The 9,229-nt window shown below is 47.1% G+C and overlaps 1 long non-coding RNA gene across 1 annotated transcript in view; it reads left to right on the forward strand.

The window, feature by feature from the left end:
• Positions 1-8,940, forward strand: part of LOC144797753 (uncharacterized) — a 69,219-nt gene extending 60,279 nt beyond the window's left edge. The window contains exon 3 of the long non-coding RNA XR_013603457.1: positions 5,936-8,940. This is a non-coding gene — a long non-coding RNA (uncharacterized LOC144797753). The remainder of the gene's footprint in view (positions 1-5,935) is intronic.
• The last annotated feature ends 289 nt before the right edge of the window (positions 8,941-9,229 follow it).

The following is a 9,229-nucleotide window of genomic DNA, read 5'->3' on the forward strand; positions in this document are numbered from 1 at the left end:
CATATGATATTTAAAATGGATAAAATAGATACATACATTTATACATTTGACTAATCGTACTCAACTGGTGCTTCTAACCACGCCTACCCCGGTGTACCTGACCTAAGCCTAATACGTGGGCGGGAGTAGATAAGTAGCAGTTTAAGTTAAGTTGGTTTTGCCAAGTGACTGACTCAAGAATTCTCGGTAAGGAGTTATTCAGTTCTGTACCTGAGATCTAGAATGGTTGAGGGCTGGTATCTCTCGTCTTTGGTCTTGATATTCCAGCTGCCTGCAAGGGCTGCTTGGAAGCGCCGGAGCTGGATTTCTCGGCAGGAGAAAGCAGCGTCTTGTTCTCAGCGCGTCAGGAAGGCGGGGGAGCGCCAGCAGGGTCCGCTCTGTGCTGGCCTCTTCGGCAAGTCTCGCTGCTCCGATCTCATCACCACCACGTGTGTTTGCTTAAGGCAATGTCGGTAATATTTATACCTGTAAGGTGCCGAGATTGACGTAAGGATGGACATAGATACGTCAATAAGGATGTCATACGAACTGGTCGTTAGCACATTCTTTACGGAAGTTCTCGGTGAAATCAAAACAATGGCCGCAGGGATTTTCCCAGGTTGTCATAGGTTTGATTTGTTTTGAGAACTCCGTATGCCTTATCAGGGGCTGAAGGAATAGTGCTTGCCTAATTAGATGGCAAGCATTATGACCTAATCAGATAACGCGTTCCTGTGCCGTGGTGTGGCTTAATCAGATAACGGTTTTTGCATCGTGGGATGGCTGCTAGTTAATTGTTAACCAGAACAGGGTCAGGAATAGGGGGATCGATACAGAACCTATAGGAATACATCACAACGCGTCGTAATGCCGTACATCCGTGGGAAAACATTAGACTGTTAAATTATGGTGCGGAGGGAAGCCAATGCAGAAAGCTGCAGCCAAGTGAAATGCGGAAAGCAGATGACGGGATAGAACATGAGCCACTGAGGGCTCAATAATAAAGTGAGCTCGCGCATGGAAATGACGATGGGTTGATGAAGAAGGATAAAAGGTTGAGAAAATTGTCTCTTAAGTCAGGGAGCAAACAGTAACAATAAGTAAAGGCACGAAGTAAAAAATCAGTCACATAGGGAATAATTCAAAGAGAGTTACCATCGAAACGACAGTACAATGACAGTAGCATAAGAAGAACGCAACTTATCTGTATTGAAGCTGCATTTAAAAGAGGAAGATCTATGGATTGCTGTTGCCAACGTTACATTTGTACATTCTAGAGATTTGCTTTATGATGTAACTTTAAAATGGCTGTGCTTGAAGTTGCATTAAAAGAATATGCATGATGGCAGCCTCCGGTCTTGTAATGAAATACAAATACAAGGAGAGGCTACAAACATACAAAACTATGTAAAAGTGATTCCTTGTACGCCATGGGGAACAAAATGGAGCACAAGTATAGATGGTCAGTACATCAACCTATTCAAAAGAACCAGGCCCAAACATCTCTCCCGCAAGCCATCTGTCCCATTCCCCTTCTGAGGCATAACATCCAGTCCTCTAGATGTCACTCAGTCAGAGCCAACATTGCTCCATGAGGGTATACCTCACGTCTCTGGCTCGTGTGTCTGCCTGTCTTGAGAGCTCGGCTGAAGCCCAATGAACCATATCCGTTTCCCATGCCGTAAGTGAGGGGGCACTTGCTGCCTTCCAGGACATGGCAATACGACGCTTTGCAGGGACAAGTGCCAGACACTAAAAATTCATCAATTAATTTGTTTTTTTGGTTCCCTGCTGCCTTAAGGATGAAAAGAGCGATGTCACTGGGTAGGATGGATTTCGTGATAGAAGAAATACAAGTGGTCGATGATTGACAGTAATACAAGATTACTGGATGTACCCGCACCATATGAATAAATCCGCCTCGACATATTGGCATCTGGGACATTGTGTTCTTCTGCCTGGGTACATTTTGCCTATTCTGCCTGGGGAAAGGTACGTGTGATGCATGTAGTTGAATTATGTAAAATGGAACTGGACGTTCCACGTAACTGACTTGATGGACCCAGACATCTCCGCCAAGCAGCGTGTCAGTTCTATTGACAATTGGTCTTCCCACCGCTCCTTAAGGGTCAGGAAGCAGGGATCAGAAGGCGCCAGAATCAAGGTCCATAGATAACAGATATTGCCCATCTCGAGCTTGTTCTGGTTAACATTAGTTCTAGCAGCCCAGCCACCCGTGATAGATCCCTCTCGGGGTCCCACATTCTAGCAGCCACCTCACAGAGGGCCGAATAAAACAGATTGTACAAGAGCTAGGTCGCCCCCTTCCATCTGGTCCGCAAACATGCATAGCCTACCTTCTACCCCCACATCTCCCAACTTCCTATATCCCACTGCAGTCCAGGCGTCTACTGAGTGATGTACCGTCAGAGTCTTCGAAGACAACGGTTCCCATAAGGGCAGACTGAGTGCATATGGTCTTTATCCTGAGCAAAAACAATAATGTTCAAGAGTCCATAAACGTATAGCTGTTGGAAACGTATTCTTTCATTCCAGATGTTCACTTCTTGTTTCAGTAGAACCACATCCAACAGTAAACCATTGCACTTGGTTGTTACAGTCACAGCCAGAAGAAAAGTGTAGCCAACACGTGTTTCGTCATTGGGTCATCACCCATCGACTTCCTCAGGGCTACAACAAAAGAACAAAAGAACAAAATGCAACCCATCACTATCTAAAGAATCAGGGTTTCCCATGGTTAGTCTAATTGATGTGTCTGGAAAATCCACGAAGAATTAATACTGTGATCCCAGTTATTCTTTCTTTTGAATAATCAACTGTATTGATTGTTGAACAACAACAACAAAAAGAAGGAAGTAACAGTACAGCACTTAAATCCGTATTTAGTGGCATGTCGAGTAGGCCAGTGACAATAATATATATACATGCATAATCTAGGAACATTACAAAAACAAGCAGTCGAAGGGTGAAAAGACAAGCATGCAGACCCCATTATCCCAATTGGTTGATCCATTTGCCCCATATCTTTTGGTGTCTGGTTGGGCATCCCTTAGCCTCGAACAAGGGTTTCTCTTGGGCAGCGCACTAGTCTACCCCTCTTCGCCACGTAGCTAGTTTGGGGGGGTTGGGGTGATATCGCATTTGGCCACCATAGTAGCCGTTCCCAGGAATAATGTATCCTCTCGGGCCCGTCTAGGCCATCCATAACTCCCAGGAAGAGGTGTAAGGGGTTGTGTGGTACCTGCCAACTCAGGACGTGCGTGAGTTCTGATTCTGTTTTATCCCAGTATTTTGTAAGATGGGGACAAGACCAGACCACGTAGCAAAAATCCGCTGATTGCTGTCCACAGTGGGTGCATGCAGACGAGTTGCGCAAGCCTGCTCTACGAATGCGTTCCGGGGTGATATATGCGATATGCAGGTAGTATATTTGGATCAGGCAGAGGTGGTGACGGTCTTAGGGGCCATAAGGGCGTCATGCAAGTAATCGTCTTCCAGAGGGCCCAGCCATCCTTCCCACTGGTGCCCGAGTGGGTCAATCGTTGCAGGACCGTTGTTCGTAAGGATGCAGTATATGCCTGATATTCCTCCCTTCCCTAGGTTCCCCATCATAACGTGCACCTCTAGTGGGCTGAACTCAGGGAGTGTGATGCCTGTTGACAGGTGAGTATTGAGGGCGTGTCGCAGCTGTAGGTATTTATGAAATTGTGAGGCGGGGAGGGTGAAGCACCCCTGTAGGTCCTGGAAGGTCCCTATGTGATCTCCGAACCCACACGTCTTGTAGTTGTGATATGCCAATGTGATCCCGTGATCCCACCGTTTGAAGCCCTCTAGAGCTACCACCTCCTTCAACCATGTGCCCTGCCAAAGCGGTGTTTGCTGGCTCAATTTGTTGTCCCATTGTGTGTAGTAGGGCAGAGCGCCAGGCTAGGAGGACTTCCCGAGTTAGTGATGGCAGTGCTCTGGGGATTGGGCACCCATACATAAGGTGCTTGGATTCGGGGGAGATCTATGTCTCTTAGTTCAGTTCTGTAGGCCGGGTTGGACCACCCTTGGCGAACCAATCATGGATGATGAGCAGCCGGGTGGCTAGGTAGTATAGGTTAAGGTCAGCCATGCCCATGCCGCCATTGAAGGACGGAATCCGACAACGGGCGAGGGCTATACAAGGTCTCCCACTTCCCCACAGAAACCTAGAGGCCATGGCTTCTATCTCTTTAAACCAGCTTTGTGGGAAGTGAAAGGGGGTGTTTTAAATGACGTCTAGGAAGAGGGGAAGGATCATCATCTTAAATAATGCCACCCTCCCGAGAGGGTTAAGCGACAGGGTTTGCCAGTGCTGGAGGTCCTCTTTGGCCTTGACGAGCGGAGTAATGTTCAGCGCCCGCTACAATTCGGGGAGCAACGCAACCCATATGCCCAGATATTTAAATGACTGTCGTCTGATGGGAATGTTTGACTGCCAATCAAAACATTCACTAGAAAGCTGGAGGGGTACCAGGGTCAATTTTGTGCTGGGTTGAGTCGAAGGCCAGAGACTCTCTCAAAGGCTTGTAAGATGCGAGCACATCTAGGGCCCGAGCAAGCCTGGTCCGCCAAGAATAGCAGGACATTGTCCGCGTACACCTGTTCCCCAGGTCTAGCCCTGAATCGAGGCGTCCGCTCGAATGAGGCACGCCAGGGGCTCCATCGCTAGCGTGAACAAGAGTGGGGGAAAGGAGGCAGCCCAGTCTTGTGCTCTATGGATCGGAAATGTCTCCGAGAGAGCCCCATTAATAAGTACTCTGGCTTTGGGATTGGATTAGAGGACTCGAATGAAACTTCAAAACTGCTGCCCACCATTGTTAGCACTTCATCGAGATGTGATATCAGTTATTCTTAAGAAAATAACTAACATACCACCAAAAAAAAGAGAAGGGGAAGGGAGGTGTAGGGACAAAAAATCAGAGAATTAACGGAGTCATAAGAGTGATGAGTAATAGTATTAGTCCAAAAGTAATCCCAGCTAACATGAAAGGAAATATGATTTGTGATGTGCCCGTAACGGTTTGAGAGCAGGAACCACCACCATAGTGCCATAACACGTTTAAACTCACCAAAAAATTAAGTTGAAAGATATCTGTAATTATGTATGTAATATGTTCTGTATTTATTCCTTCAGAACCTAATCATCGAACCAGATTATGTTTGTGTAACACATTAAGCAATATTAATGATAAAAAAACTAACTAATGTCAATAAGTAAAACCTGTCTCCAGTTTGGTCCTCAATGAAAACGTAGTGTATTAGAGTCTGAAAATGAATAAAATCATATTGTCAGCCTAAAGCCTGTGTATAGTGAGCTCGAAAGTCGCATGGAGCCTTAAAGTACTCAATGTTTACAAGTTAGTGTGAAAATACACACCAGCGTACATTTAAATCTACATTTTACAACTCATAGTTTATTGATCAGAAAATTCCTATAAAACTACCCATGTGTAAAAAGGGACCCTCAGTACCAACGTACGCATAAATCGTCATTATACAACTCAATGCTATATTGCTCAAAGAATTTCTACAGAATTGCCTGTGCATAAAGGGGGTCCTCAGTAACGTGAAAGGGTAGCGAAAATATTATACATATGTGCATGTCTAAATTCACCTGCGTTCAAGTTTCATGATATTCCCAACTAAGAATCACCAACCATTCGCAATTGCAGAGTTTATCAAGACAGCACCTGAAATGCTCAGTCTCGTCGCATCGAAAGCTTCATGGCATATTAACGAAAAAGACACAGGACCGTCTAAGCATAGTGTCACTAGGTTAGAGCAAACACAACTGGCAGGGACCAATCCCACAAGTATATAGCAAACAGCATATGTCTCACCTTACAAACGACAGCGAGTACTCCAAGTAAAAACATATCGGTGTCTCACTAATGTGATTTCATTCCAGGTGTCGTATACCCATGGCAGCGGTTAATTTACACCTGGAGTGTGTAGCAACGCAAGCGCCTGCAGCAATAGGGGAAGGCATGATTTCCCCCAAATGATCTGGAGTCCAGATGTATGGCGAAGTCTTCTAAAAGCTTTATGGCGGCCTTTCGAGTGACTTCTCCAAGCTCCGGTGAAATCTTATATCGCAGATCTTCTATGAAAGACAAGAGAAGCCCCCTGCTGTGACGTTTACCAACTTGACGAGCGGCAGCATCGATATATCTGCCCGCCGGCTCTCTTTCTATCGGGCTTTACTTAAGTGTGTGGATCCATCGTGTTATTCCATTATTGGGGACTATCTGAACTACTGCTTTAAATCTGGATGATATTGTGGACCGCCAGCTTTCTGTAAGTAATAAGAGAACCTTTAGCTGTGACGTTTGTTGTATCAGAGGAGTTGCAGTTTTTAACATTTACCTGCCTATTTGGTCACTCTATATCAGATCTGGGTTATTTATCTACGGAATTTATCAGTTCTTTGTTGGCCTCAGAAAAATTGCCAATCTCAAGGTCTAAGTCCAATGTGTTTTGTTCCTTTACTGCAATAGACGGTAAACCTGATGAAGGCCAACATGCCGAAACGCGCGTAGTTTGTTATCTACCGCTTTGCCTCCATCCTCATGAAATCTATTGTTATGCTGATTGTTTTTAATGTCTGAGAGAATTCAATTTGTATATAAAAAGAAAATAAATTAACACTGATGTTAAACTTTAAAAAATATCAACAAATAAATTGGTTACAAAATATGTATTTTTGTTAATAACTATGTGACATTTTTTAATGTATTTCACTATTAGGTATTTGGGTGTTCACCTAACATAAAATCTATGTGAGTTTGTCAAGTTAGTGACTGACTTAGCTATAGACCTTTTCTTAAAAATAAAAGAAGTCTTCTAAAACCGTCATGACCACCGGTAAAATCGAGGAGTCCGCTTTCAAATAAATCAGGATATCACAAACATACATGGGGGCAGATTTACAAGCCCCTTGTGCCACTTTTGCGTCACTTTTAACATGGGAAAAGTGACACAAAAGTGGCATATTGGGCTTGTAAATCTGCCCCATGGAAACTATCTGTGGGCGATCTGAGACCTAATATTCCCATGCGATCACTCGTTTTCTTAGCCGGCAAGCTAACTGTTCCATGGCCAGGTCAAGGAATAAGGGAGATAGGGGGCAACCCTGTCTAGTTCCGCATTTAGTGGGGAAACTGCCTGAAACAATACTACCCGGGGGCGTGGCTTGGCCAGCTGCAAGATGGCTGCACTCTAAGTGGGCTCTGCCGGCCAAGCCGATAATCCAGAACAATCCTGCGGACTCTTTCGGTGCTGTCCTCCAGGACCGGGTCATTCTGACTCATCTCACCTTGGGGCTCCTATCGCTGCCTCCCTGGGACCCCATCTGTGCAGGCACATCGAGATCTGTGGCTGGGGCCTAGAGTGGCGTGTGGGCCTCCCTGCTGGCGCGCGGAGGGCGCTCAGCCTGGGCTGCAGTGGTTTCACCAATCCACCATCCTGTCATAGCGGACCCTTGCAGACACGGACATCTCGCCGGAGCTGACCTGCTACGTCATCACTATGGGCCCGGTGAGTCGCTATTAGCACAGGAGCCTTATGGCGAAGTAGGGGGCGCGCTCGCCGTATCGCTAGGCCCAGGCCGGCCCTCCAGGCGGACGCCTCTCTCCCACTCCTGGTGCCCGTTGCCTCGGCCTGCTTGCTCTGGGCCTTGCGACATGGGCAGTGTGCCCCCCGTGACTCCTCGCCACTAGGCGGCCCTGCGGGCGCGCACACCCGGCTGAAACCTGCCTGCTCCCAGCAGCCGAGATCGAAGCCTGCACCCTCGCCTCCCGCTGCTCCGGCCCTGCGCCCTGAGCCTTGTCTGCTGCTTACACTGCCCGACACGGCCTCCTACCCTCATTCCTGCCACGCACCGGATTTTGCTGCCTTCCCCAGCGAACCTGCTCATCGTCAGTTTAATCCAAGACGGGGCGATTCCCAGCCGGGCTTGGCACCCCGGCGGATCGCCAGGGCTCATGCTCTAACCCTCCATTGCGCCATCCCCGGACTCCCCTGCCTGCTTGATCACGCTCCAGGCCTACTGTGCTTGCTCACCTGCCTGACCTGAGTTGTCCTCACGCCCGCCGCCTCAAACACGAGGTGCCTCCAGTTCTGCGGGGGCCCGGTGCGGGGCCTTTTGCCTGGAGCCCATTGGCTCACTCACTTTACTGCTCACCCCTCCAGGTCTTTCCACTCCAGCCTGACCTGACCTGGCCCCCTAAGGCCCGCACAAATACGCTGCTGCTGCACTCCCCTCTCATTGGACTCTTCTGCTCGCCTGGCGGTGGGATCCTCCTGGGTGGCCCGGCTGACCGCGTAGCTCCTCACCTACTCTGAACTGCCTAGCGTGCTGGACTGCTACCACCTCTACTGGCACCCTCTCTCCACTTCTGCCTCTCCTGTCAATTTCAGTCTCACTTGTATTAAAAGGGGGAGCCTCCACTGGTCTGGTGGAAGTGGAAGTTTGGGAGTTTGAATTCCGAGTGAGGGTAGACGTGTCTATCTCGGATTGAACCCTGATTGCTGAGCTCTGATCCCCGGCTGTGTGAAGACTTCCCCCGGCCAGAAGTGGGCAGTGTATGCATAAGGTGATGTATTGAGTTTTGTGGTTATTGCCATTGTGATGTGCGCCAGTGGCTGTGATCGTTTGAGGTGTTTTCTTTGTGGTGTGGGAGGTGCACATCCAGAGTGATCCTCTACTCTGTATATATATATATTTCTGATCTCTTGCAGGACGTACAGTGTATCTTATCTTATATCAGTTATTGCTTGTTTATTTTAATCAGTATTATAGTTTGCTCAGTTATTGATTCATGCCTTTAGATTATAAGTTTGCTACATATATTTGAATCTAATGCATTTGGTATCTGAGACAGCCTTTGTTTAGAGAGTATTATGTAATAAACCCCAAGCCTTATTCTAAAAGTGATAGAGTCTTTGCATTTTGTTAAATAAAACTCCTTTTCCAAAGGTGCAGTTTGTTTTGTGTTGCAGTCTTGCTGTGCCAGGGGTGGTAAGACATGCTTAAAAGTGTATATTATTCAAAGGTTTAATGATATATTTGCCTCTCAGGTGGGAGTGCAGTGATTGGGTGTGGCTTATTGGCGAGAAGCCACATTCAAAACAAGCTGCCAGAGAAAAGGGAGAAATTTGTCACCAGGGAACTCGATCTCCTTCTACCCTGATTATACAATGG

Source organism: Lissotriton helveticus, chromosome 12 (assembly GCF_964261635.1).
Source record: "Lissotriton helveticus chromosome 12, aLisHel1.1, whole genome shotgun sequence".
Lineage (NCBI taxonomy): Eukaryota > Metazoa > Chordata > Amphibia > Caudata > Salamandridae > Lissotriton > Lissotriton helveticus.